This window comes from Aplidium turbinatum, chromosome 3, assembly GCF_918807975.1.
Source record: "Aplidium turbinatum chromosome 3, kaAplTurb1.1, whole genome shotgun sequence".
NCBI lineage: Eukaryota > Metazoa > Chordata > Ascidiacea > Aplousobranchia > Polyclinidae > Aplidium > Aplidium turbinatum.
In genome coordinates, this window is record NC_137474.1 from 16,637,272 (window position 1) to 16,643,366 (window position 6,095).

The following is a 6,095-nucleotide window of genomic DNA, read 5'->3' on the forward strand; positions in this document are numbered from 1 at the left end:
TCGCGGACCCTTAAAAAAAATTATCTGAAATTTTTGGTATATCGCTTCTCCTATAATTGAATCAAATGTTTCATAAGTTTCGAAACGACACACTTAAAAGAATTTGCTGAACTTGCGACGCACTTATGGCGATTGATGACATTGACGAAATTATGCTATGAGCTTTATGTTGGTAGACAGCATCACAAATCAGTAATCTATATGTTGATTTTATGTTTTTCTATTAATTTTATCAAAAATCAATAGAATTTTGCGACCGTTACAAAGAATTTCTCTCTTTTTTCATTTCCAATTAATATTAATTCGTTATAATCTTTGTCATTGCAAAACTGTGAGTGGTGATAGACTGCTGACTAACGTTTGCATTTCTAAGTTAAGCATTGAACAATAGACTGCTGTCTCAAAAGAATTAAGTTGAACATAGCCTTATTAAAAAACTAATTCATTTATATGATATTGTTTTAGTTAGGAAATCAAACCTTTGCGCAATGTCATTTGAAAGTTCAAAAGACATCGCACCAATTCGTTGGGAAGTACAGTTTGAAAATCACGGTAATACACAAATAAAGCACAACCAGCCAATTTTTAAATTTTGTAATTTATCAATCATTCTGAAAACTCGGAAACTTTCACGGACCCCCTGAAATCGCTTCGCGGACCCCTAGGGGTCCGCGGACCCCCGGTTGAGAACCACTGGCATAGACTATTAATTTTTTTTCTATAAAATCTTAAAGATTGTTTACCCTGCAGCTGCAACATCTTCAGTCCTCTTAATGAAGTAAAAGGTCGGCGTGTCTTAGATGATAAAACCAAAGACTGGCTGCTATCTAGCAGCCTTCCAGTATAGTCCGGGAATATCGTGAATCTGAGGTGGTAAAAAGATAGACCCCCGGCTCCAGATGCTCATACGACGAGGGGTTGTGTTCTCTTTGCTAAAATGGTGAATGTAAATTTTTCCCCACATTGAAAAGAGTTTGCCGCTCTAACTGTATTCTGGTCCTACTTTTAAGAGCAATCACTAAACATAGGGCCCACTAGTGGATTTCGCGTGAGATGATGCTCTCACGACCCTGTTTCTTATAAAGTCAATATGTTGCTCGATCAACATTTACACTATTTTGTGTTTTCGCCTTACCGTCGGCAAAACAAACTAGTCTGGAAACAGCTATCCATTAAAAAGATATTTGAGAAAAGATCGGGTTAAGCTGAGAGTAGGCTAGAATAGACAAGGCAGCCAGAAGTTATGTAACTGGCAGTTTGCTCTGACACAGCAGAGGCCCTCATACCCTTTCTAAAGTGGTTTACTGCTACCCAATCCTGTTTCTGAAGTTTAGAAGTAAGTTGGATACGAGAGAGATTTTAAATAGACGAATCGCTAAAAAGCCTATTTTCATATCAGTCTTGAACAATATGTAAATATTTCCGTTTGATTACGTTTCTTCAGCCGAATTATTTCAATTCTTATTGAACCAGCGCTACTGTTGCTCGACAGAGGTGCACAGGAGCTGGAGTTTTGGATTTATTTAGTAGTTGGAGTGCGAAATTCTTGGGAAAAAACAAGTAGCCTACTTGAGTCTGCTGTTTTTGCCAGTTAACACCTTTAACGTACAAATCTTCTTCTGGTTTTATTTCCACTTCAAGTGAGGTCGCCGTTGCAGATTGCAATCCTCCACATCATTCTGTCAGCAGCATCTTCACTCCCAGTCTCCCACTATTTCCATATCTTGTCATACAATCTTTCCATTTTTTTTTCGGCCTTCCTCGTTTTTTTACCAACATCCAATTGTCTTGTTCTTCTTCCGACATAATCTTCATCTCTCCTAACAAAGTGACCCAACCAATTAAGGCGTGTCTTTCAGCTTGTCTTCTAGCTTTCCAACCTGCATTCGTTCCCTGATGATTTCATTCCTTACTCTGTCTTTCTTTGTCAGCCCCCGAGACCATCGCAACATTTGCATTTCTGTCACTTGCATTGTCCCTTAAAAATATTTACGCTTGGCTTAACCTACTTGGCGCAGTTGTTATTTTTATGCTATGGTTTTCATTCCAAGCAGTTACTTTTTCATTTTTAAAATTTGCTTTTCTCGAAAACCGACTCCGTTGTCTACACATCTGTTGGCGGGAAGGTTGTTTCAGAACGAGAAGCAGGCAGTATTCACACCTCGTGTGTAACATAGTCTCACTTTAGTTCAAACATTTAAATGCACTACATCGCTCTTAATTCTTTTGGTGTGAATACTTGGCCAATCAATCAAACGGTCTGAGAAACAATAACATTGTGTGCCAGCATGCAAAGCGCTTTGAAAGCTAAAGCGATAACTGCGATAACAAGATTGCTGGACGGCCTGTTGTGTTTCGAATAAAAGAAGAAACCTTTGTGATATCAATGTGATCTTGCGTTTGAGAAATTTCCCTCGTTGGACACCGGAGCAGAGGGTTTATCCTTTTACCACCCCGGGTGCCCTGTGAGTTCCGGTCTATGTGAGAGATCAATTTGATTACATGTTTAAACTAAACAAGTCGATGGAGCAAAAAGTGCTTTTTTATTTCGTTACTTTCTAGATTAAAATGTAGGCAAAGTCAGAAAGAATACTGTACCATATTGTGGTTGGCTATATACAAATGCAGAAATCAAAACTTTTGTAGAGGGAAGAAATTTTTGAGATCGAATGGAATGGAAAGAAATCTCAAAATGAAAGATATAAAAACGTCTTCATTTCTATCCCATACCCTGCTTATGAGCAGGGTAGACTATTAACAAAGGTTTTGTTTCGGCGCAAAGTTTCTTTGTCTTAGCCCACGTCATTTCGAACTCCCTTACCAGTACATAAAATAAAATTTTATTTTTTTATCAAAGCAACATGTTTTCTAAAAAAAAAATCAGCCTACCAATAAATCTGTGTCCTGGCTTTTATTGATCAAAACACCACGCCTAATGTACGAACTTAATACTTCTCTATGATGTTATTAAATAGGCCATACCGCTATCGTAATTCTACACTATAAAAAACAGATCCTTACAAAATTGGCTAGGCCTTTCGTAATTTGTCTGCAGACGTGGATTAATTTTCACCTTTCGAGAAAATTCGCACTTTCAAACGCTTCAAACACCACATTCCGCCGTCAAAACATTCAACAGATAATACGTTAGGTCTTCATGTTAAAAGTACAATTGCATTGTTTCAACAATCAAAGACGTTGAATCTTATGAGAATTGCCTAAAACGTAACGTGTTAAAACATTTGTGCAACTATTGCTGACCTCGCGCATTTTTTTCTAAACACAAAGTGAATTATTATAGGCTATGTCTAAAAACGGCAAAGTTTACGAAATTTATCCATTGACGAAACAACTTCGGCATTTCAAAAATTACTATCTTGATTTGCGTCTTCCGTGGGCTTATCTGAAAGTGAGTGCGCAGTAAATACAAGTTCAGCTGCTGACGTCCGCAGAATTTTTCATAAACAGTCACAGAAAAATACAACTACAACAACAATAATAACATTTTCCTTCTTGTTGCAGAAACTTCTAGAATCTTTATGATGCATGTCTGAGTTAAGCCTACTACGAATTTGGAGAGGAAATATTTCAGATAGGCCGATGACTGAAAATGAAAACAACTTTGTCTATGAAAAACCATGCGGTTATCTAAGTCAAGGTGCCCCCACGAATAGGAAGGTGCCCCATGAATAGGAAGCAGTAAAATCTATAAAACATGACCTAGTTTTTACTGAAACTCAATTGACCTTCTCATAAATTTTATAATGCAAAAAATGCGGTCAGTTTCCGAATTGCCGGCTATGTTGTGTGTAAAAGCAATAGCTTTTGTTTTTATTACTTATGGTTTGGTAGTCTGTACAAAATCAGCTCAAACGTTGATTGTTGTGAACATAGCTTGGTGCATATTTTACACGATTTATAAAACGATATTTACACAACCAGAATAATTGAGGAATATGAAAAACGTCCACCAGCTTCCCCACTCCACCAGTCACTGCAATAATTTAGGGAGTGAACAGCTCATGCTGGAATAGCGTAGCGATCAGTTGGCAAGTTGTCTACTCATGGCGTCTAGACATACGTCGCGCTCGTCGAAATGCGCGGCCCACTATCCTGCGATGCGTGTGTGCGGGCACATCCAGTCGTGTCTTGTGTCTGTGACTGCTGCTATTGTTTGGGATGCGGCTAGCGGGCTGTCGTAGTCTTCGCTATGTTTGCTTTGGGCAGTTGCTTTGTCCATCCAATTGATGGTATATCCACAGTTCTGAGTGTTTGTTTAATCCAAAGCGTTGCTAAAGTAAAGATTAACTATGAAGAATTTGGTCAGATTTAGTTCTGTCCTTCGCAGTTCGCACTACGTTGCAGATTACATCTCAATAGTGCACGTGTTTACTTTCATAGTGAAGCTTAGACTTAGCGATTCTGCTGTAGGGCAATGAATTCAAGGAGCATTGTAAGGTTTTATCTAGCTCAGGTTTTCACATCAGTGTCAGTCAGTATAAGGTAGTAAACAACTACAGAAGCTTGCGATTGCAAACGAGGCTAATGAAAATTGCTTGTCCAAGTGGGCTGGCATATTTCAGTGCGTTGTGTCAAAGATTTACGTAGTTTGGTTTACCTTTTCGGTGTTAAGACGATCAGAAGCAGTCCAGACTCTACGGAGAGGATGCACAGCACCCCTAGAATTTTTTATTGCCTACTAGCAGTGGTTGACTGATTTGGAACTGCAAGCTAGTTGCACAACAAATTCACAATCTGAAACTTTAGTCAATTATGCACAGGATCTACTTTATCACTGACATTATAACCAGTACAGTATTTCACTTTTGTGTCCTCTCAACCACCACCAAAACACAATTTTGTACAGCTTAATATCATTATAGTAGATGTCAGTTTGTTTGCCAGTTAGAAGACTTCAGATCTTTTGTGTTTGAGACTGCCAGTAAGTAGAACCTCATGTGTTCGCATGTTGTCTAGACACCAGTCAAAAGATTGGTCCATTTTAAAGTACCATAGGGCACATTGATTGTATAATGTCTGCAAACAGTAAATCAATGTACAAAATCACTAATTTTCCGGCTGGAACTGGTCCAGTCAACTGAATTGTACTATAAATGAAGTGACAAATGTAGTAGGCTATATACAAAAAAAAAGAATTTATTTATTATCAAATTTGCAAAAATCTGAAATTTAAACAGGTAAACATGACCAGGGCTACCAGGTCTTTCTAGTCTACAAAAAGATTAACATTATTAGCCTATACAATTAAAGAACTTTACACTTTGCTGGTGATAAAATAACAGAAAATTGTTGGAAAAGTTAATAACAAGGTCCAGTAGTCATTCATTGAAGCTGCCAAGATTTCATCAACATTGTTTATTTACTACAAAGTAGTTATTTCATTAAAATATCCTGATGATGATGCATTGTTCAGCCTATGCTAGCATGTTTTGTAGAGGTGCTTTTTGGTTAATCTACATGGTTTAAATAATAAAATATAGTAGGAGATACTGTGCAATATTATATGGTTGTACACATAGTCAATATTGATAATGCTGAAATTCGTTATTTAAAAATAGTTTGCCTTGTCATTAAGTTCTAAGTTTGGTAGTAGGCTACAGCTGTCAGATTACTTATACCATACAATGGTTTTACAGTACTCGCTTAAATTAATTATGAGGCTAATATGGTTATTTTTGAGCAACACAGAAGCTTAGAGTACAGTAGTTGTTGACATTGCAGTGAAAAACTGTTGTTTCACATAGTTTGTCTCGAAGACATTTCTCATGGTTGCATTTAATCTTCAACATCTTTTAATCTGTGTAATTGCCATCATTTGTTTTTAAGGGAAGATATATTTCATTATCATGTAAAAATTTAGCTTTTTTGGGCCCAAAATAAATGCAATTAGTATACGGTACATTAACTGGCTTTGTGACAAAAACAAATTCATGATTTTGTTCCAAGAAAAAGGAACGTCACTACTGATTTGTTGGTTTCTATATCATGGAACATTTAACTTATATTATGAATCATCTATATGCCAGTGCTAGATGAAGTGTTTAAGGTTTTTCAACATGTCCCGTTTTGTTTTA